Source organism: Mytilus trossulus, chromosome 13 (genome assembly GCF_036588685.1).
Source record: "Mytilus trossulus isolate FHL-02 chromosome 13, PNRI_Mtr1.1.1.hap1, whole genome shotgun sequence".
NCBI lineage: Eukaryota > Metazoa > Mollusca > Bivalvia > Mytilida > Mytilidae > Mytilus > Mytilus trossulus.
Window position 1 is genome coordinate 2,642,497 of NC_086385.1, and position 25,139 is coordinate 2,667,635.

The following is a 25,139-nucleotide window of genomic DNA, read 5'->3' on the forward strand; positions in this document are numbered from 1 at the left end:
TACTAACACATAATTACCCAGAGTTAAAGTGTGTGAATTATGTGTCATGAACTATTTGGACCTTATACATATTACCACAATCGGTTTAGAAATACATATATTTATAACTTCTTGTCAAAAAGACTTTCTGTCGTGTCAGCAATGTTTGGGAAAATCCCAAAACAAGGATAATCCCGGTTATATTGATAACAGCATGATTTAAGTTCACTTTTAAACAAAAACGTTTCAACAGAATACCACCCAGTACAATGGATATAGATATTCAAGTGGTCCTTATTAATTTCATTTAAAAATACTTGGAAAAGCAATGAATGAGATTTCCAAAAATGTTATCAAGATTACTGTATGTGTATCGCCAGATTTACTGGTTGTATTTGGATAGATTAGCAACCCTTTTATGTATGCAAATAATCAATATTGATATGATTTGTACATTTCACGTTATATTATCAGATACTTTATATAATATAATCACATTGGCAATTAATAATAATTGATAGGCAAGCCACTTCCTGATTCGATTTTGAGAAATTTATTTTGCATGCCTTAAAGATAAAAAGAAGTGTAAACATATATTTTATTATTGATAATACGAATCACTATTAATTGAAAAAGGAAGGCATTTTAAAATTCCTCGCGAAGAGAGACTTTGCAAAAAATGCAAAGTACTAGATGACGAGAAACATTTCTAAATAAATTGTTCTTATAATTCAAATATTAGATTAACATATTTTAATTGCATTAACAGAGAAAGTAATTCATTTGCTAATCTCACTGACAATGACAAAGTTATATATATATATATATATACTTAACCCATCAACACCAACACAAGTGAATAAACTGGGATCCTTTATAAAAAAAAGTCAATTGAACTGAGGACAGGGGACCCTTTAATATTTACCTGCATTTGTGTATATGTTCCGGACCATATGAGTATTTGGACCATACGCGTATGGTCATGACCATATGCGTATACTCATATGGTCCGACCATACGCGTATGGTCCGACCGTACGCGTATGGTCGGACCATATGAGTATTATACTTGTTTGGTTATTAACGGGCCGGACCATATGAGTATTTGGACCATATAGGTATTTTTTCAAATATACAATAGAAATAAAACAATCAACTTTATCTTAAAAACAAATGTGTTTACCAAAAAAATGAATTAGTTTTACATTTCAAAAGCTACATAATCATTAAATATTGATGCCACAGTCAGTTGATCTTAGTTTTCATCGCTAATTGTATTCGTGTATACTTTTGCATATTTTGAATGACCTTCACACGGTACCATACAGGTAGCTTTTCTGCGATTGCTTGTTTTGGCTGCGTGCAGTGATATCGATTGGGACAGTTCAGATGTGTCTACGGTGTTTTTAAGAAACTCTTGATCTCCAATATCGTAAAATAAATATTACAGATCAAATTAAATAAAAGCAGTGGCTATTTCATAGCTCTTAAATGCTATTTTACCGGTCTTATAATAAAGATTAAAATTGAAATATAGAAATAAAGAAAAGAAAAAAATAATGAAACATACACTTTTAATATTTTACTTATCAAAAATGTCTTAAAAAATGTCATGATCTTTAAATAAATATCATGATCCTTGTCGGTGATGTAACCTACTTTAAACAATAAAATTCCTTTTAAGATATGTTCATTTGATTTTGACATCTTCTTATAATTGTACTTACAAATAGTAAGTAATATTAACTGTGTGAAACTGGTTTTTTTTTTAATAAGTTGTTTTAATATATAATAACATTACATTTTAGTAACGTTACAACCAGAAGGGTCACACCAAATGAAGAGTTTAAAAGTATACGTGTTGATAACCCCGACCATACGCATACGGTCCGACCATACGCGTATGGTCCAGATACTCATATGGTCCGGAACATATATATATTGAGTTACTTAGTTATTGTCTTTATCTGTTTTTGGTGTTGTTATATGTCACAAACTGTGATATGGCAATAAAACTTTAAATTGAATTGAATTGAATAAAAAGTATTTATTTTAACATAAAAATTAAATAATAGTATGTCACCTCCTGTCCTCAAGTAATATTGGAAAAATGGCGAATTCCAAAGTTTAGGGGTTGGGAATCCCCCAAATTCGCTCGGATCAAAACAACAAGTGCACAAAATGTTATTTTGTAGAGTAATCTATGCAAGATTTTGGAATTTCAAACAGAACGAACCCCACTGAAAAACAGGAGTGCTCCGGAAATGTTATCAGATCCTTCTCCACATGTAACATATTTGTAGTGTGACTGCGATAAGTTAAATTAAGGAGTTAGGGTTACACAAAGTGTTGCGGTCAATGAAGGCATCCACGAAACAAGACGGTTGTTATTAACGAGTGGTCCTTTGTGATAAGTGGGAAAGCTGTATAGCTTGTTTATATCCTTTCCTGATTCAAAGTCGGATACAAAACTGCCTCGTTTTGGAAGTTGAGAATCTGAAATGGAGTTGATCTGCAGAAATTGACAGATAAATGTTTGAGACTTGCCACAAAGGCAAACAAGGCTCAGACATTGCACGTTTGTTTGCAGAAATATGATAGACTCTCGTCTACAATTCTTCGTTGTTTAAAGATACTTGTTTACTGAATCACTGACATATATGTTGATACATGTACATACACTGACTATGCGGTATGGACTTTGTTCATTGTTGAAGGACGTACGGTGACCTATAGTTGTTAATGTACATTTTGGTCTCTTGTGGACAGTTGTCTCATTGGCAATCATATCACATCTTTTTTTTTTTTATATACACTGATTTATTTTGACTATGATGAAATCAGATTATGTGAATGCCAATGATACAACAATTCACCACAGTCCAAATGAAAATGATGTAAGCAACATTTGGTCATCTTTAAGAATTACCATGAGCCGTATAACCACCTATACATTTCAGGGTTTGTCAATAAAACAAAGGCAGAATAAACCAAAGAGACAAACTATAGGTACCATGATTATAATTAAGGCCGCCAGACGCGCGTTTCGTCTACATACGACTCATCAGTGACGCTCAAATCAAAAAGTTGTAAAGCCAAACAAATACAAAGTTGAAGAGCATTGAGGACCCAAAATTCAAATCCGTTGTGCCAAATAATGCTAAGGTAATCTATTCCTGGGATAAGAAAATCCTTAGTTTTTCGAAAAATTCAAACTCAAATATCGAAAACGAACTGACTATGTATACCATGATCAGAAACGAGTCCCGACATAAAGACAAATAATTGTCTAAAATCACAACATATAAAACTAAAGACGTAGCAAAAAGTAAAATCACAAAAATACTGAACTCAGAGGAAAATCAATTTGGAAAGTCCATAATCACATGGCAAAATCAAAAAACAAAACGCATCAAAAACGAATGGACAAGAACTGTCATATTCCTGACTTGGTACAGGCATTTTCAAATGTAGAAAATGGTGGATTAAACCTGGTTCTATAGCGCTAACCCTCTCACTTTAATAACAGCACGAACCCAACAAAACCGGGAGTAATCTCGTTTTATCCTGATGCAAATCTCGCTCCAAATAATTAGGAAACATATGGTCGATGTCAAAGTCTTAAGAAAATTAGTCAATTAATATAATCAACTTTTAATTATTCTTTTAAACAAGTGGAACACATAAAAATTCTCTTTGTATGTATTGTTTTACGATCACTTTCAGAATCTAATCTGTAATACATATTTAATATCCAGTTATAATTTTAAACTTGGTCTACTTTAGTATTTACACGCACTTTGCTAACATCAAAGTCATCATGCTTTAAAACTAAACAAATGCACGCACCTTGCTACCATCAAAGTCATCATGCTTTAAAACTAAACAAATGCATATGTTAGTACTCCAAAATCATAATCAATATTATAACCTATGCATTATTTAAGTTCAGTCAATAACATTCTTTCATTTATTAATAATGTATGGTGCAATGTTGTGCAGGTTATAATTTTTTAATCAAATATTAGACGAGTTTGTCATAATTTGTAGAGTTAAAATTCCTACATTGATACTATTTATATGATTTCGTGGAATTCACATTTTATTTAGAGAAAAGAAGTTGCCTTTTATATATGACTATGCTCATTTTTGAAGCCCTTGCGATGACCTATAGTTGTTAATTTCTGTGTCATGTGGTCTCTAGTGGAGAGTTGTTTCATTGGAAATCAAACCACATCTTCTTATTTTCAAATTAATTTTCTGTTTCTATTTCACAATCGTACAGCCACAAGAGTAGTAAGTTTCACAGTAACCTGTGTATATTATTGGCGATGCTACTTACATTCCATTTTGTCTAACAAGTGCACTGAGTAATACTGGGAAATAATGTAATACCGGGAAATACTGGCAGCAACATTTCCAAAACTTTCTTAACTGTACAATAAATTATACCAGTTGAAAACTTGTATTCGCAGTAAATAGTTACTCTGTAACATTTATCACTGAACCTTTAGCAAGACACAATTGTCAATCATCTGAATATCACGTTGAGCATTGTCATGACTTTCATGTGCAAAAAATAGTTGAACTGAAATAATTGTCACTGAACGTTTTGTGTGCAAAAATCAGTTAAACTGAAATATTTGGCACTGAACGTTTTTTGTGCGGGAAAAAAGTTAAACTGGAATATTTGTCAATGAACGTTTTTTTGTGCAGAAAATAGTTAAACTGGAATATTTGTCAATGAACGTTTTTGTGTGAAAAAAATAATCAAACTAAAATATTTGTCAATGAACGTTTTTTGTGCAGAAAATAGTTAAACTGAAATATTTGTCACTGAACGTTTTGTGTGCAAAAAATAGTTTAACTGAAATATTTGTCACTGAACGTTTTGTGTGCAGAAAATAGTTAAACTGAAATATTTGTCACTGAACGTTTCGTGTGCAAAAAATAGTTAAATAGAAATATTTGTCACTGTAGGATTTGTGTGAAAAAAATAATCAATCTGAAATATTTGTCAATGAACGTTTTTTGTGCAGAAAATAGTTTAACTGAAATATTTGTCACTGAACGTTTTGTGTGCCAAAAAAACTGAAATAATTGTCACTGAACGTTTTGTGTGCAAAAAATAGTTAAACTGAAATATTTGTCAATGAACGTTTTGTGTGCAAAAAATAGTTAAACTGAAATATTTGTCACTGAACGTTTAATAAGTAACACTTGTCAATCATAGGACGAATTTAGGTGTCTGTTTTATTTATATCGGACATCGAGCTTAGTCTTTTTTCATTTAATGACACGTCGATATTAAGTGTTCTTTAAATATTACGGTAACAGATAAGGAAATAAAATTATTGGTTTTGAATTTAAAAAAAAATACACGGTCTTTGTTTATTGAGGGGCGAAAAGGCAGAGTATATGAACGCATGACAATAATAAAATTGCCATTTCACAATGAACGAACCATCAAAATTATCCTCCATGTTGATCTTTTTACCAATTTCACGAACCACGTTGAATATATATAAGGAACCTTTTTCACGGCTGCACGTGAAATTTAAATGGCAAAACCCGTTGCACGAAAATAACCCTTTACCACCCTCTTTATTGCATAACTTAAAAACTGATAAAAGGTATAAGACAATGATAAAAAAAATCCCCAAAAAACTTGACACTGACGGTCTGTCAATAAACCCACAGAGTGCTAATAATTATGATTAATATTCGATGTTAAGCTTACGCAAGACAATAAGATTAGTTTTTTTTTTTATAATATAATCTCTAGAAAGTTTTTCATTTCAATCTATTATAATGGTTTTCAACTATATTTATACCAGCGGGACATGAAGTGTATAGGCGTGATTGAGTATTGGTGAATCTCCAAAAATCATTGTCTTAAACTGATACCATGACATAGAACTTATTCTTTGCAAAATGTTAATTTATCTTTGCTTTTTATACATTGTGACCTAGATTGAGAGTTGTCTCATTGGCACTCGTACAACATCTTCTTATTTATACATATACTGGGAATTTGTTTTTAAAACTGTTTACAATACAATGAAACATGAAACTGGGAATGTTTCAGAAATAGAAAATATGAAATACATGTATAACAATAAAACAGGAATTTAAGAAAGACAACAGACTGACCAAAGAGTATATAACACAGCCTTTTATGCCTCCAATTATATCAGGGCAGCTTTATAATCTATCAACCCCAGGCGGGCTTTGGCTTCCCTCCAACAAGAATAGTCCAGCTATAATCCCCAATATGGACGCTACATTAAACTTCGAAACATTCAATCCTTTTTGTGTTAATTAATATCTCATGTGTATCAATGTGTATTAGCTTAATGGTCACCAAAGTCAACTCAAGATAAATATGAATTTCCCTATAACAAAAAGTAGTTAACTAAAAAATAAATTAAAAAATAAATATTTTATGGTCTAAAAAAATGTTTTTAATTTCCCGATTTTTTCAAATTATTACAAAAAGAACACAATATCCTGAATGGATATAGGAAGATGTGGTGTGAGTGCCAATGAGACAACTCTCCATCCAAATAACAATTTAAAAATTAAACCATTATAGGTTAAAGTACGGCCTTCAACACGGAGCCTTGGCTCACACCGAACAACAAGCTATAAAGGGCCCCAAAATTACTAGTGTAAAACCATTCAAACGGGAAAACCAATGTTATGTCTCAAGCTAACACGAATCATAACCTTGAATCAAATTAGACAGAACTTCAGTTTTACGACATATTTGTATTATGTGATTTCAAATAGACAAACAGAATCGATGGCGTTGTGGTAGCGTGCTCGCCTCGAGTTCACCTCTAATCCCCCGTGAAGGACGAGTGCATCAATTCAATTTAGAATTGACAATTTTGAGTTAAAAATGTTACTTAGTGTTTCAAGTACGCTATTTACACTGAGTCTCTTTAAGTTTCAAATTTCAATATAGGTTTTGATTGAGATCCAAAGAACAACAGTGAAATGCTAACCTATTTATTTTATTGAAGAAAAAAAAAGTATAGTCCTAGTACCCGTTAATGTAAAAAGATATCGTACAGTGACCAATAGTTAATAACTTCTATGTCATTTGGTCTATGGTGGATGGTTGTCGCATTGACACTTATACCACATCTCATTTTATATACAATGGATGTGATGCTGCTTCTGGTGCATGGTCAATAATCACTAAACATACAGTTTTTGATATGTGACTACATGTATTATTAACTCAATTTATATTTCACATGTTTTTTGTCAAACGTATTTCTATTTTTGTTTGTTTTTTGTTTATTGTCTATTGCAATTGTGTGATGAAAAATCAATGTACTGATTATGCCCGTAATGGGTCCTCCATTGGAAATAAAATATATCTTATCTTATACACAATTTTTATAGACTGAAAACTATATTACGTAAACGTTAAAAGTATTGAAATAAAGCACATTAAAACAACAGATATGAATAGACGATTTATCGATTACACAATCATTATCAATCAGCCTTTATCTCACATGATGGGATTTTTTTGATTTTTTTTTTTAACATATTTTGATAAATAGGAACACGAGGGTATGAAGGGGCTATACATTTGTACATACAGATACATGTACATACAGACATGAGAGTATACCGTGGATTTACTATTATTCGTTGGATGGCATATTTCGCAGATTTCTAGGGTACAAGGCAAACACGAATTCAAATGTGCAAGTAATGATTTTTTTTATTCAAATGTATGCAGGCTTTGACAAAACCAAAACGAAAATGCAATTTGTCTGTAATCCACGAAAATTGGTATCCACGAAAATATATGAATCCACAGTAATGGACTTACAGAAAATGTAATCCCAAAACATTAAGAGAACAGAGAAAACAAAAAGAGTAATTGGTTTCTTCATATAAAAAAGAAGAGAATGATGGGCAAATTGTTAAAGAATTGAAAATAATAACAGTATTAAAGGTGACACGTGGCTGAAAACACATACTTTTGTTAAATTCATAACTACTCTAAATATCAGCACAACAATGTTAAATCTGCAAATTATGGAAGCAAATGTTTGTTTATTAATCACTGAGATTGAAACACATGTATTGGGATATCGAGATAATCCCGCTGCAAATTTGTGGAAGCACATTTTTTTTTCAATCACTGGGATTGAAACTCATGCTATCGGGATATCGAGACAAGCCCGCTTTCAGTGTGTAAGACCACAAGGTCACCTACTACAAGTCGACACTCGCACCCGCAAAATGGAAAGGGGTTTATATGTTTGTAATAAATTTGTTTCCCAATCCACTACAAATAAATGTGTTTAAACTATGGCCACCTAGATTGAACTAAATGAAAACCCCCAATCCAGACCCCCGGACATCTGGATGTCACTGCCTATACATTGTATATACATGTTCGTATCTTTTTTCCCGAGGTTTTAGATCTGCGAAATATTTCAATTGATTGGTAACTTGTGAATGCTTTTGAATCTACAATCAATACCGATCTAATAATGGTTTAAAGATGTCAATAAAAATTATGAATATATTTCACACGTTTTTTAAGATTGATTGGACAGGCTTCTTCCTTGTTTATGATTGACCTTGGAGTGAACCTGGTTAATTTTAAGGTCAACTAGATTTGTCCGCTGTCCTTCACCTATTTTTCTTATAGCTACATGTATGAAAAAAGGACTCAGATGCTTTTTCTTTGTTTCGCCTTGCTGGGTCTGGGTTTGATAATCTGCCTTATTTGTCTAATTACTAAAGAAATTAAATATGATGCATTGAATCTTTTGGAAAATATTTTAAAGGAACATATGGACTTAAGTTATGCAATGTATATCTTATGCTCTTAATCATTATGTGAATAAAAATAAAAATATAACGTACTACAAACTGTGTATATAAAAAAAGAATGCGCATGATCGAATATAGTGCGCATGTAATTGATAAAAAAAGTTACTTGGTTGGCTGAAAACTCCCGATATATTCTAATGTATGAGAATTTGAGTATAACGTATTTTATTTATGAATATATCCTGACAGTCGCGGTGTGTAAAAACTGTGTAAAGAAAATATTAATAAAAAAGGGGGGAGTCTATATATTACCCCGAGATGAATGTTGCTTTGCTCAGTCCTTTTAAATAGAAGCTAAGTAATAAAAAAATAAGTAAACAAATATCAGTGATATAAAAGTGAACATATTTGGATTTGGGCAAAAACATTTTCCATTGTAAAACTTTTTCTATCCTGAACATAACGTTGCAAACTTATCAGTAATATAAAAATTAACATATTTGGATTTTGGCAAAAAACAAATTTTCCACGTTATAAAACTTTTTCTATCCTAAACATAACGTTGCAAACTTATCAAAAAAATTATAAAAGTTAACTATAAATAATTTGGATCAGGGCAAAAAACTAATTTTCCACATTGTAAAACTTTTTCTATCCTAAACGTAACATTTGCAAAGGTTATCTACTGGTATCTTAGGTTAACATTTTACAAAGTGTCGTATGTGCAGAGTTTTATCATAGGTTATATTTACATACGATTACACGTACGAATTCGCGTCGTTTTGATAAAAGTCCAAAACATGTACCCCGGTGTGATATTTATCTAAAGATGGTTCTTAAAACCTATTTTATATTGCATTTTAAGTTCACTACACTTGTGGACTGATAAACGCATAAAGGCATGGCTCAGTCAAAGTATACGTGTAAATAGTTGATTTTAAACGAATCTCCTAAATTAAAATTCTATAGAAATGTTCAATCTTGTTTTAAACTCTGTTTAGCTTTACAAATATCATTATTGAAAAAATAAAACAAAATATTGACTGCATTATATACAGACATTCTGTGTGATATTCAAATTTTTCCTAGACTCTTTCTAACGGTCTCTTTCTTAGTTTCTATATAAAAGTATAATCTTATATAATACTAAATATAGCTTTACAAATATCATTATTGAAGAAAAAAATTGTAACACAGTATTGGTTATACAGTGAAACCTGTTTAAACCGAACCTCTTCGGTACTTAAGATATGGTTCGGTTTTGGCCGATGTTCGGTTTAATCAGGTTCATGACGCATAAAATTTAATATGACGGTGCTTTAGAACATGTTTGGTTAATACAGGTTTTCGGTTTAAGCAGTATTCGGTTTAGCCAGGTTTCACTGTATATAGAAGTTGACATATACATGATCATACATGTACGTACTTGACATGATAATTTGCGGTATTTCGAAAATATTATGTGATGTGCATTATATTTGTACGAAAAACAATGCATGATAAGAGTAAATAAATACTAGAACGCAAAAAAATAAATGAAGATAGATCATAGAAAGATGAATAGAGATCAATAGATAAATGTATAGAGATCAATAGATAGATGAATAGAGATCAATAGATAGATGAATAGAGATCAATAGATAAATGTATCATATCTCAATAAAATTGATGCTACAGAGAATATTTTGAACAATTAATTTAACATTTCAAATTTGTAAAATTAATGTATTCCATATTTTCATTTTTTCATTCCAAAAACGTTATGTGACCCATCCATCTCATCAAATAGAAAAGTGACGGAATTCTGTAATGATCGCCTTCCCTCAGTAAACTATAAACTATTATAATAGTATTTTCAAGGCATACCCCCGGCCCGCCCTTTTTTCCAAAGTTTAGAACGGGTTAGAACGGGAGTTATATAAGCAGTCAACGAACCTGTGCAGGTTGCAAGCTCCTATTATCATCTTTCCAACAATACCTTTTTTAAGGTGGTACCTAACACTACAGGGAGATAACTCTACAAAATCAGCTAAACGTTTTAATTACGTTGTGATGTTCAGGGAATATCAAGCTTCTCAATGATCAAAATAAGTGTTTGTCAAACTGCTATATAACCAGTGTAATTTTCCAGATAAAACTGTTGGTTCAAATTTATTGAAATTTTTATATTTTTGTCAATGTGTCAAAGTAAATACTTTGCTGAAATTTTATGAAAATTAAACGAGCCAAATTAATTTTAGTCCAGGTATTGGGTACCACCTTAAATTGGAGCAAAATGCGATTTAAACGTTGATTCTGATAACTTTCTACTTTTTAATGGACACAGTGAATCACTGAATTATATTACACCTGTTACAGTTTTATTTTGTAAAGCAGAACACAAATTGTCACTAGAGGACAAATACTTAAGGTAATTATTTCACGACGTTATTAAAAACCGTCCGACCCCCCAACCCGAAGAACCAAGGTCAATAGGGTCATGTATTCGGATATAAAGTTTGTCGTCCACTAAACTAGAACAACAAAGTGCAGTGGCGGATCCAGAGGGGGGGGGGGGTTCCGGGGGTTCGCACCCCCCTTTATTTTGGCCGATCAATGCATTTGTATCGGGACATATGTTTTGCACCCCCCTTTTGCCCTGGGATAGCACCCCCCCCCCCCCTTGGAAAATTCCTGCATCCGCCCCTGAAGTGTGATTGCAATAGTTTCCGTTTCTCCAAGTTGACATGTTGTGACAGAAAATAATTCTATTTACATTTTGGGTCTCATTATTTTTTTATCGGGGAAGTTTTCATTTTTTTAACGTTTCTATTTATAATTTTGCATGACCTCATTCTTTAATCAGAGTAATGTACACCACATGTACATGTGGAGCAGGATATGCTTAACCTTCCGGAGCACCTGAGATAAACCCCAGTTTTTTGGCTGGGTTCATGTTGCTTAGTATTTATTGTTCTTGTATATGTGTTTTCTGTACTAACATGAATGTTGTCAGTTTATTTCGATTTATTATTTTGAAAGTTCTTCTAGTATATTTCGCCTCTCTTTTAGATTTTCTTAATTGTGCGGATGTCACATAACTTTATTTATTTTGTTACCATTTTTTTTAATTGCAATTTTTGCGTATAAAAAAAAGATATAATTTATATAGAATTCGACAAGTTACATTTAAGTTCAATAAAAGTTTTGACGTTGCTACAACGGAAGTAAGAAGTCGTCTATCTTGTATCATTTTAAATTTATTTACCATTGTCTCAAGAAGAACAATTCAACACGGGGTTATCTGCTCTTTGTATAATTTTGAAGTGGAACGATTTAATACGGGGTTATCTGCGGACACTTAAAAGAACCAGGCAAAACGATCAACAACATTATTTTAACAATTGATACTAGATTAAGGCGATTGGGTATATTGAAAAATGCATGCAGGAAAGTATTATCTTTGTTCCTCAAGCCGTTTCTGTCAATATTTTAAAAACGACTTAATCTTTGATCTTAACAACATTAGATTATTAGTTAAGGATAAAAAGTTTCGAACAACCTCGTCCTATATCCGTCAAGTGTATTGTTCATCTACCAGAGAGAATAAAATTTGTGTTCTTTATATACATGCAGTCATGTCTTATGTCAATCTGCGACGAATTTAATGTGTTTGTAAACAAAATGAAATTCGTGTCGGTAAATAGTTGGTATCAGGAGAGACAATACACCACTTGCTATTGTTTTTTAAGCCATTATACACATTTTTATTATGCAGAAAGTGAGAAAAAATGGTTGCCTCAAGCAAATATTTTTATGGGAAAAGTGGGTGGGGGGGGGGGGGGGGGGTCGTTTGATTCAGTTTTTATTTTACCCATTAAATAGTTTTTGAAATTATAAATCGGCAAATAGTCTCTTTTCGGAAAAAATATTTGCCCCAAGTTAATAGTTTTCGAGGAAACTGTTTGGTTCAGTTCCTTTTTTACCCAGTAAATAGTTTTTGAAACTATAAACCGGAAAATGGTCTCTTTACGAAAGAAATAATTGTTTCTAGCACTTACAAATGTAGCACCAAGTAAAAAATGTTTGAAACTCTACATGCATCTTAACCGGTAAAAGTCTCTTTACAGAAAAATATAATTGCTCCCAGTAAATTGTTCATACCTAAGAAATAGTGTTTGAACCTTTTAACCGATAAATAGTATTTTCCGGACATTTCTGTAAAAGTTTCATTGAAATGTATACGTTTATAGTTCAATTAAGTAAATTCATATATATTGAGGTATAATAACAAAATGAAAGACTTACGACAAAAAGACTCATCCTACATGTATCAGTAAGAACTGTTAAATTATTAATACAAAGAAAGTTCCGTGTCTCTGCCACTATAGCTTAAGTTTTATTATTATATATTGAGACCTACAATGTATACAATAACAACGAAAAAAGAACTTACTGCACAGAGACCCATCCTATCTGTAAAAGTACTGTGAAAACATGCATACAAATAAAGTCCCGTGTCCCTTTGCTATCTATGTCTTAAATTTCCTAACAACACTTCACAAATAATAGATGTTGCTCCGATATCTCCAGAATGATCACTGCATGTGCCGTTTGTCGAATTCACTAAAAATCAATGAAAAATCTATAAAAATTTGAACGATTGTTATAAATGATCCTATGTCGTTGAATTCAAGATACGAGCTCTGTGTCATATCAGATTAGATAAAGCCCTATCCTTTATAATCATTGTAGTACTTCCTTGTTTTATCTATCATTGGTATTTTAACTGGCTATTAGTGAAATTGACTTCCCCTTAAAACGAAGGTTCGTGTCGCGCGCAGCATGACTCGGTTGTTTTAAACTAGAAGCAAGCAGAGAAGAGTTACTGGGTTTTTTTTAATGTTGTCAAAAATACATGACCAATTTGGCCAACGATAAATGGCTGACCCGTGTTTAGAGAGAGACATATATCCTGCACGTTAAAGACAGTCCACGGGGGGGGGGGGGGGGGGGGGGGGGGTGGGGGGTGGGGGGTCTCACTCTTGCAGACATCGAAAAAAAGAGCAGGCTAATGCGCTACAAGGTAGCACTCGCACCCGCAAAGTGGAAAGGAATTAATTTAAGTTGCAAAATTTGTTTCACAATCCACTATAAATAAATACATGTTTACAGTAGTATTTTCACTGACTTTAGGAATTCTTTTGAATATATGGTGTATAGGAAAATTTTAAAAGAAGAAAGCAGGAAAAAAGATAAATAATTTTTAGAAAGAAAAGGAAAAAATACAAACATTAATAAATAAATGAAAATACTTGCTTTCAAAATTTAATACACTTTTTTTTAAAGTTATTTTTCGACAAGTTAAGTTTTTCTTTCTTGACATACTATTTTTAATCCGAGAAAAATAATATTAAATTAGAGAATTCCAATATCTTTTGTACTACTTTTTCAGGAGACGATAATTAGATATTCTTTGATTCGAGATTTTTTGGAAACGTAACATTTATTTTTGATATTGTACACAAACTCCGCATGCATTTTGTATGACAGAATAAAAGTCTTCTTAATTCGTGCCTTAAGATATTTTTTTTTCAATTAGTATCAGTCCACGATATTAATATCGACCCTCCCCTTTTTCCTACCAAGAGAGAAGAAAGAATTGTCTTCCCTAATACAAAGAATATAATTGTGTATTTTCTTTAAATAAAACTAGTAGCAGTTTAGTACTTTTTAAATTTAGAACTATAGTTATTAAATAAAATTGAAAAAGGAAATGGGGAATGTGTCAAAGCGACAACAACCCGACCATAGAGCAGACAGCAACCGAAAGACACCAATGGGTCTTCAATGTAGCGAGAATTCCCGCACCCGTAGGTGTCCTTCAGCTGGCCCCTGAAAAAATGTAAAGTTTATATGATTTTGCCCCTGTTCGATAGTTGGCTCATTCGCAAAAAATATAAAGAATAGAGAAAAATGGAGAAAAAAGGATTAGGAATAGAGAGAAATGGTATTAAAAAGAAATTAATATAATACAAAAATGAGGTACCCTAAGCAAAACCCTAATGTATGACAAAATGAATCGTGTGCATATTAAAACGCAGAGAAACTGAAAGTAAATTATTACATGATAAAGAATATTCGATATCTTTCAAATTTTATAAATTTTTGTGATATAGTTATATAATAATAATCTGTTCAACTTATCGCATTGATAAAAAGTATTAAAAATAGCTAGTTTCATTTTTTCGGTCACCGGAAAGCCTAATTGTATTGAAAATCTATATTTCAAAAACATTTTCAATAGCCTTGAAATGTGACATTTTTAGGTTTCTAAGTTTTATGCAAATGCATGTGCATTAATGTGATTTAAATTGAAAACGCATGCTACTTATATAAGAATCAATGTCTAATCTATGCATTACGTGTGGCGGTAATAAAAGTACATATTTTTCGATTGGAAATGAAAGCACAGAATATTTATCTTAAAATTAGTTCAAGTTATTTAGAAAATTCATAAGGGGAATTTTGAAAAGAATTATGTGTCAATATCAACGTTTATAACTTTGCACGCGAGGGACAATGCAAACTGTTTAAACTTAGCATAACATATTAAACTGAATGTACATATTTAGATGTACTGATTTATTTGATGTGCATATACATGTACATGCATTGCAATAGACATAATACACCTAATCGCTATTTATTCCATTCCGGATAAGTTCTAAAATTACACAACTTTTTCATCCAGTTGAAGCTATCTGGGACCCTGTTTAAACAATTCACCATGCATGATACTTTGTAATGAGCCCTGTTTAAACTACCGTAAATACTTCAAACAAAATATTTTTTTACTTCAATTTTAATTTCGAAAAAAGTGGATCATACTATATCAAAGTTTCTTGATGATAACTTTCTAAAGTTTTTTCTCCCTCAGCTCACTACTGATGACCTCCATTTTTCGGCCGGTGACCTAAACAGGAAGTTGTATAAATGACTGTTTTTCCCGGAATGGACTAAATAGCGGTAAGGTGTATTGAGGGGCAAATTATACTCGAGGGACAATCAAACTCATAGATCGAAAATATACTGACAACGCCATGGCTAAGAAAGAAAAATACAAACAAACAATTATAGTACACAAAACACAACTTAGAAAACTAAAGAATAAACTACACGAACACCACCAAAAACGTGTAATACATGTCAAAAAGACATTTCTGAGAAAAAAAAAGAAGGAAAAAAAACCCCGAAATAAACCCGAAAAAATCCCAGAATTTGTGAGTCAAGTAAAACTACAGATTGAGCAACACACGGTCACAAAGCAGTGCAAGGGAGTGAACTCAGATATTTCGCAAATGAACAGGAAAGAAGTTCATGTTTCACAGATATCATTAGAATGTAGTAATCAGGGGCCTGTTTATCGAAAATGTCCTAAGATCGGTCCTTAGAATTTCTTAGGACAGAAGTTAGGATAAAGTTAAGACCAACTTACGACACTTCTCAGCATGCACATCGAAGCTATCTTAGGAATATCTTAGCTAGGACGTCCTAACTAATGTCCTAAGTATTAGCGGAAAAGAAAATACAAACCGAATATTAAAAAAAATAATTATGATATCATATTTTATCAATATATTTTTTTTATTTCAAATATGGTTAATTAGAATCTAATAACTAATATGAAGTTTTAAATTAAAGGTAATTATAGGTTTCATAACGAGTGAGAATTAGATATCGCTTGATATCAACTCGAGTTATTTAATTTCAATATAATAATAAACGAGCCTGTGGCGAGTTTGTTATTACTATTTAAATTAAATAAAGAGAGTTGATATCAAACGATATCTAATTCTCCCGAGTTGTGAAACCTATTTCTCTTATGGTAAACATGCTTTTTGTGCTTAATAAAAAAAATCCGCGAAACGTCGACCCAGTCGCTTGAACATAACTGCATTGTGACGTCATATGTCCTGTTCTTCGTCAATCTTCAACATAAGACTTTTTTAAACATTTTGTACGCTTCAGAATGTAATAATATTTGAATAAGAATATATAATAAGGTGAAAAGTGTGCTTATTTTCTATATTATTGAATAAATCGCTTATCTCCGTTGCAATGGAGGAAATGTACATCATTGTGACCTTTAACTGTCAACAATGACCTAAAGAATAGCCAATGAAAATGCCGCAATATCGTTTCAGGAGGTTTCGTTGGCCAATCAAATTAACGCATTTTTCGTATCACTTTTTCGTATCACACTCCGGACAGTGTGATACGAGAATTATATATTCATGCGAGAAATAGATAACAGGCCCCAACCATAAGAGAATATTTTTTTTTTTTTAAATAATTGTACATTTAAACTGTATGAAACAAAACATGACACAAGAATAACAAACTAACTGTAAACAAGATATATAAAACGTAAAAATCACAACATGTTTTTTAGTGAGTTGAATTCGAAGTCTCAAATTTTCATTCTTTAACAGTGCAAATGCAAATCTCGTGCATTATTCATATCATTACGGAGAATTCCAACTATTTTTACTACTGCTTTAAAAAATGAATAAAAGACGAACTTCGAATGTATCCTAAAGTTAGGATGACCATCTTAAGACACCTAAATTGGTATCCTAAAGTTAGGACAATTCCTAGGATTTTCCTAAGTTGCGACATGTTTGATAAACCCATTCAGGACTAAGATGTGTCCTAAGTTGGTCTTAGGACACGTCCTAATCCTAAGAGAGCTTCGATAAACAGGCCCCAGATGTCTTGTCTATTTTATCTTTCCTTTTTCAGAGTATTCATTTTGTGCAAAGAGGCTTAGCTGTTGCAATTACGAAGTTGTCATCACCTGATTGTATATATTTGTTCAAGTGAGACTACTATACACTAGTGTAAAAACTCAGTTTTAAAGAACAGGACTTTGTTAATTAATAGATCATTATCATTTTGCTTAGTTTTTATTGTTACCTATCCTGACATCGGCCTCGGACTTCTTTTAAACTGAGTTTTACTGTGCGCATTGCTATGTTTTTCTTAATCCTATATTGGCTACAGGTAAAGGGGAGCGTTGGTATCTTGCAATACATTTTAAACCACGCCGCAATTTTTTGGTGTCTGTCCCAAGTCAGGAGCATCTGGCATTTGCTAGTCTTGTGTGTTTTTAATTTGAGTTTACTGATATATTTTGGAGTTTAGTATGACGTCCATTATCACTGAACTAGAACAGATATTTGTTCAGGGGCCAGCTGAAGAACTCCTCCATATGTGGGGTTTTCTCTGTGTTGAAGATCTATTGGTGACTTTCGGCTGTTGGCCACAAACCACAATTAAATTCTCTATTAGTTCTTTATAACATTTTGTTTCAATAAAACAATTGCACCTAATCTTTTTGTCAAATTATGTGTGTGTGTGTGTAAAGTACAGTTCTAGTCCTAAAACTATATCCAAAATTCAGAAAGATTGCTCCTCTGTATTTTACAAATTCAGCAAATACACATCCATACACCTGAGGACAAGTCAAAAGATGTTCCGAAAGCTGTAAATATCACCTTTTTGCACCTGGCCTAATCACTCTTTCCATATCAAAATCAGTTAAAATAAAACATTCAAAAGTTTAATTCAGCCCTCTTCTTTCATTTCCACCCTAGAAAAGCTAAGACATGTATGAGAAAGGGAAAGAAAAAAAAATAAAGGAAAATACACTTCAATTAAAGGGAACTATATTCGAAAAGTGGACAACGAAAAGTGGATACAACGAAAAGTGGGATCATTAATTGTGGTCTTGGGCCTGTTTTCATGCTCTTGATTGAGTTTTTATTTTTTGACACATTCCCCATTTTCCATTCTCAATTTACAGATTAATTATAGTGACATTCAAGAATGTGATACTAACTGATTAAGGCGGCAGAATTTCAGCTCATAGAATCACGCCTTAAAAGTTGATTCAGAACCTGCTGAAATATCCTATTTATCACGTTAAGTATGACCTGATTGAATATAATCAAAAGTTATACAACCCATGTTTGTAATAATTATTGCCCGACAAGAGAGCCGTAGTGTAGTGGTTAGGGCATCGGACTACTAACACAAGGGTTCCTGGTTCGATTCCCGTTTGGGATGAAAATTTCAGGAATCCAATTTTCGGCTCTCCCTTGACACCATTTGCGAGTATGGTCTTAAGGAAACGATGATAGTCCGTCGGATCGGGACGATAAATGGCTGACCCGTGTTAAGAGAGAGTCATATCTCTTGCACGTTAAAGACACTCTTGTAGATTTCGAAAAGAGTAGGCTAATGCCGCTACAAGACAGCACTCGCACCCGCAAAGTGGAAAGGGATTAATATAAGTTGTAAAACTTGTTTCCCAATCCACTATAAATAAATATGTTTAAACTAACAGTACAACGAGGTTGGTACAGATATCAATCGGCAATCCTCGGGTGACTCCGCTACTCTCCTTCTATGAGGTACGGAATCGGCCGAGTTGTGACGATTGGTACAGATATCAATCGGCAGTCCTCGGGTGACTCCGCTACTCTCCTTCTATGAGGTACGGAATCGGCCGAGTTGTGACGGTTGGTACAGATATCAATCGGCAGTCCTCGGGTGACTCCGCTACTCTCCTTCTATGAGGTACGGAATCGGCCGAGTTGTGACGATTGGTACAGATAAAGATTATCTAATTCAGGGGCTGTGGTATATATTTGTTTTTCGTTTATTTTCCCGTACATCAATTAGGCCATTAGTTTTTCTCGTTTGGATCGTTTTACATTTGTCATTTCGATGCCTTTTACAGCTGACTATGCAGTATTGACTTTGCTGATTGATAAAGGCCTAAGGTTGATAATTACTGGGTACTAGTAATTTGGTCTCTTGGGATAAGTTGTCTAATTGAATTCATACCACATTATTTTTATTTATACATGTATATAGAAAAATAGGTAAATTGCGTAGTACAGAGTAATTATAGTGAAATTCAAGAATCTGATAGATAATAATAAGGAATATATAATTTCAGTTCAGAGTATCGCACCTCAAGTTAAAAGTCGACGGGAATTTAGAATCATCTGCCGAGAATATCCTATTTCTCACGTAAAATATGACCTGTATTCTGATCGTGTGGGTAAGTTATACAACCACTGTTTGAAACAGTTATTGTTTGGCAAGATTTAACAATGCCATGAGTCGGATATCAAACAATACATCTCTGATTCTAGATACAAGAGGATGTGGTATGAGAGTACCAACGAGATAAATCTCTATACAAGTCACAACTCGAAAAAAGTAAACTATTATAGGCCAAAGTACGGACAACAACACGGAGCCTTGACTCACACATAACAGCATGCTATAAACGACCTGTGTAAAACAATTCAGATAGGTTTTCCCGTTTGAATGGTTTTACACTTAGTCTAGTAATTTTGGGGCCCTTTATAGCTTGTTGTTCGGTGTGAGCCAAGGCTCCATGTTGAAGGCCGTACTTTAACCTATAATGGTTTACTTTTTAAATTGTTATTTGGATGGAGAGTTGTCTAATTGGCACTCACACCACATCTTCCTATATCTAGGAAAAGCATCGGCATGTTTTTACTGCTGACGACATCGCCTGTCTGATATTGTTAGGCCTAAAAGAGCAATATAGATATAATCTGTATTGGGCTTGTATAAATGGTCTTTTTAAAGTTATATTTAACAAGTTTAAAGAGTTTAACGAATTTATTGGCTATTATTTGGCTATTTTCTTCTCTTTTCTAGGGATGCTGTCCCGTTTTCATTCTGACTTTAAGAATAATAAGAAAGTGAAATGAAAGAAAACGTTAATAGAAAGATATCAAAATATTTTGATAAATGAGCGTGCTTCATTTTTCACGATCGTTATGGCGGATAGGTTGATGAATGCGTCCATGTTTTCTTGGATAACGATGTTTTAACCTTTCTATGTTGAGAAGCAATGCACTTATTTTAAGGTATTGGTTTAGCTAGCCTTTCGGTCATACCGAGTAATCGTTGATTGGTAACATGTGTTTTTATGTAAGTTTTTTTTTATTGCACTATAACTTATCTGATCAATCATTCTTGGTTATTATGTTGTGTGCAAATACACAACTGTAAAAGATAAGGAAGGGGGATTCAGTATTCACATAAAATTCCGCCAAATTTGCTGGTGCTTATCCCGAGTCAAAATTGGAAGTTCAGTAGTTGATGTAAGTTGCTAATTTGTTTTTTTGGTTTATTCAAATTATTTAGCATAAAAAACATCTTTTGTATCTTTGCTTCAATAAATTACTTTGTTTAATGTGTGTGCCGTTTATAAAATAATAAATTTTGTGCTCAATGTGAAAGGCTTTATTGTGGTTAATTTATAGTCAAGTCGTCGTCACCAAGTCACTGTTTGATTGTTGTTAATTTACAATTGAAAATTATACCAAGTCTCCTTATAATATTTAACGTATGCCTTCTCTGTAGGATCGAGGGTCATTTTGTTTTGGTTTTTGATTAATACATTAATACAGTTCGCTATAACAATACAACATTTCATAAACAAAACATCAGGAGTCATAATAGTCTTACTAAAACAGTTTGAATAATTTATTATGTAAACTATAACTCATTCAGTAACATATGTTGTAATGTACAATAGGTAGTCATGGTTTCAAGTATGAACGTAGCTTAATATTTACAAACAAATTACATAAAACAATTTTATAAAAATAAATAAATGTAAATAAAATAAAGAAGCAAAATGTATAAAACTGAATATGAATTTTGAAATTATATTTAAACCACAAATTTCAAGCCAGGCTAATAACCCATGTCAGCTTTGTGTGACGTCACGTGGTTGGATCGTTTTGGTGTCATCGTTATTATATAACAAGAATAGATTATGTTAGCAGTATTTTGCAAAACCTTTTTAAATATTGGGTTCCTTATGCTATTCAACTTTCGAACGTTACTGAGAGACGAAACAATCGTCTGGCATATATATTTCTATCCCGATTTCTTCATGTTCTATGATGTGTTTGTTTGTTCAGTCTTGAGTCGTGTACGTAGTGTTATTTTTTATTGCGTTGTTTGTTTTTAAAAATCTATTGTAATATGCGTTATGAATAGATATGACTTCTTTATGTTTTTTAAGTTTAAAAAAAATGGATGTCACATGCGGAGGAAAAATAACTGACCCGTACGGGAACATAAGTTCCTTCATTGTTTTCAGCATTGTTCGTTTGATTTACCACTTCAGTGTTCCTGTTGTTCCTTTGGTTTTTTTTTTTATAGTTGTGGTGTGACCCTCGGTTTTATTTCGTTACCCAGATTTTTTTCTTCAATTCAATCTGTTTATGAAAGAGGGACGAAAGATACCAAAGGGACAGTCAAACTCATAAATCGAAAAAAAAACTGACAACGCCATGGCTAAAAATGAAAAAGATAAACAGACAAACAATAGTACACATGACACAACATAGAAAACAAAAGAATAAACAACACGAACCCAACCAAAAACTAGGGGTGATATAAGGTGCTCCGGAAGGGTAACCAGATCCTGCACCACATGTAGCACCGTCGTATTGCTTATGTGATAACAAATCCGGTAAATAGTATAATTCGGTAGGTCACATTCATGAACGGGACGGGGATTATAGTTATGACGTAAGGAACATAGTATAGGTATATTACTGTTGCCTTTATTTAGCTTTAAATATGTAGGTGCTGTTTATTAAGGCTTGGTTCATTCGTTGTTATTTTTCATGTTTTTGTACACTGTCTGGAGTGCTTTTAATCGTTCTGTTACAGATTATCTGACAAGTTTTTGAAGTTGTTATCAATCCTTTGCTATCATGAGTTGATTGCCCGGTACGGAATATCCATTTTCGAAGACAACGGATATATTTTTACAACTATCATTGTTTAGGTCATAATTATAAATTGATGAGACTGTTGTAAAAGTGAGAGGTTAAGCGCTATAAAACCAGGTCAATCAACAATTCTACATTTGAAAAAGCCTGTAAGTCAGGAATATAACAGTTGTTGTCCATTCGTTTGGTGTGTTTTGTCATCTGATTTTGCCATGTGCTTAGGGACTTTCCGATTGAATTTTCCTCGGAGTTCAGTATTTTTGTGATTTTACTTTTCAATTTTGAATTTTTGAAATACTAAGGCTTTTCTACCTCAGGAACAGATTACCTTAGCTGTATTTTGCAAAACTTTTAGGAATTTGTTGCCCTCAATGCTCTTCAACTTTGTACTTTATTTGGACTTTAACATTTTGTTATTCGAGCGTCACTGAATAAAATAATATATTGGTGTCTATGATGAGTTAATAACTACAATTTCGTCACTTTTTCTCAGAATATGAACTACAGATGTTAACCAAGTCAGGCATATGACTGTTGTTGTCCATTCGTTAAATGTGTTTTTGCCATTTGATTAGGGACTTTCCGTTTTGAATTTTCCTCGGATTTCAGTATTCTTGTGATTTTGCTTATCAATCCTCGGGTTTGTACTTAAATCGAGCAACACGACAGGCACTTCATATGGTATATAATCCATAAAATCTGAGAAAACCCCGAGTTTGTATGGGGTTCGTGTGGCTCAGTCTTTTGTTTTTAATCTTGTGTTTTTTTTTATGTGTACTGTTGTTTGTCCGTTTTAATTCATTTACTTTAGCCATGGAGTTGTCAGATTATTTTCGATTTTTGGGTTTGAATGTGTCTTTAGTATCTCTCGCCACTTTTTCACAATAGTGTAGCATTTACATGTCACTTGTTAAGTATTACATGTATCAGGACTCCAGTTTCTAGAACATACATATATTTTTACATGTGTTTTAATGATTAGTTAAAATGTAATGTAATACAATTAGGAGATAGGAAATGCCATTAAAAAAACAAGTCAAATAAAAAAGAATAACCCCTCAAAAAAACACAAAAACCCCATAAAACATAGACGACACTATAACCAACGAATCAGTCACAATAACATAGAAAATAAATAAAATAATATTTTACTAGATTAAATTTAAATCCCAAACAAAAAATTAAGATTGTTCCAGGACATGTAAGGCGACATCTCCTCTATGTGTGCTTACTTGAACAGAATAAATAACATTGTAAGAAGGGCATTTCACATACCTTTTCCTCCTGTTTATTTCAGGGTCTGTGTTGTTCAATATCATTTCTCTATGTTTTGTCCTATAATATTGTTTTTTGTTTTTGTTGTCATCAGACTCCTGAATTTATTGCGCCTTTGAACAGGTTGTATCATGATTTTCTCTCGAGCTTTCTATTTTGTCAGTATCAACATGATCAATTTTTAATTTGTGTGAATTCATGCAAACATACAATCAAACAAAGATTATAATGCAATTTGGATGTAACAATGTTTTTCATTGGCTAAAAGTTGCCGTCAAATCCATTGTTGACCAGGCGTAACTAAGGAGAGACCCGCCATTTTGAATTGATGAGTCAACAAATGTTCGATTACTACTATATAATCGAAAATAAAACAACACCTACCTCGAAATCACCGTTTTAATGTAATTTTATCCGAATTTGATGCGTACAGGTAATGTAATAACCTCCAGTTTGTAAGTTTTCATTTGTATGACGTCACGTTTAGCCATGACGTCTTTGTGCCAAAATCATTCATGAAGTTTGGCGGATTTTTTTTGAATTCATGCAAACATACAATCAAACAAAGATTTTAGTTTCTTTATTACGATTACGAAAATACATTTATTGTTAAAGACAACAACAATCAAAATCAAGGAGTAAACAAAGACTAAAAAAATCAAAGGATATTTTCATCAGTTATAAATTAAAAAAACAAAACAACACGAACTCCACTAAAAACCGGGAGTGAAATCCGGTACTCCGGAAGGGTAAGCATTTGTTATTTCTTTGTTCAGTTCGGTAATGAACATATTAAACATATTAAATTAAAGTAGTAAATAACAAATTTGAGGTTTGATAAATATTCTTAGCAACACACATTGATTTAAAAAAAATAAACCAAAAGAGTAAACCTATTGCTCTTTCTACGCTGAAATAAAACTTATCTCTATAATAGATGACTTCACATGGAAAAAAATGTAAAATCACAAAAAATACTGAACTCCGAAGAAAATTCAAAACAGAAAGTCCCTCATCAAATGGCAAAATCAAAGGCTCAAACACATCAAACGACAGGATAACAACTGTCATATTCCTGACTTGGTTCAGGAATTTCTTCTTTAGAAAATGGCGGATTAAACCCGTTTTTTTTCCAGCCTCAAACCTCTAATTTGTATGACAGTTGCATAACACTAATTGAAAAACCTAGTTTGGTTTGGGAAACCATATCTTATTACCATATTGATTGGTC

General features: G+C 32.5%; 1 protein-coding gene across 1 annotated transcript in view; it reads right to left on the reverse strand.

Moving 5' to 3' along the window:
• The window catches only part of LOC134695313 (chitin synthase chs-2-like), a gene marked incomplete at its 3' end in the record, with an annotated part of 20,896 nt that extends 7,611 nt beyond the window's left edge, over window positions 1-13,285 (reverse strand). Inside the window, exon 1 of the mRNA XM_063556538.1 lies at window positions 13,225-13,285. The remainder of the gene's footprint in view (window positions 1-13,224) is intronic.
• Window positions 13,286-25,139: the final 11,854 nt, after the last annotated feature.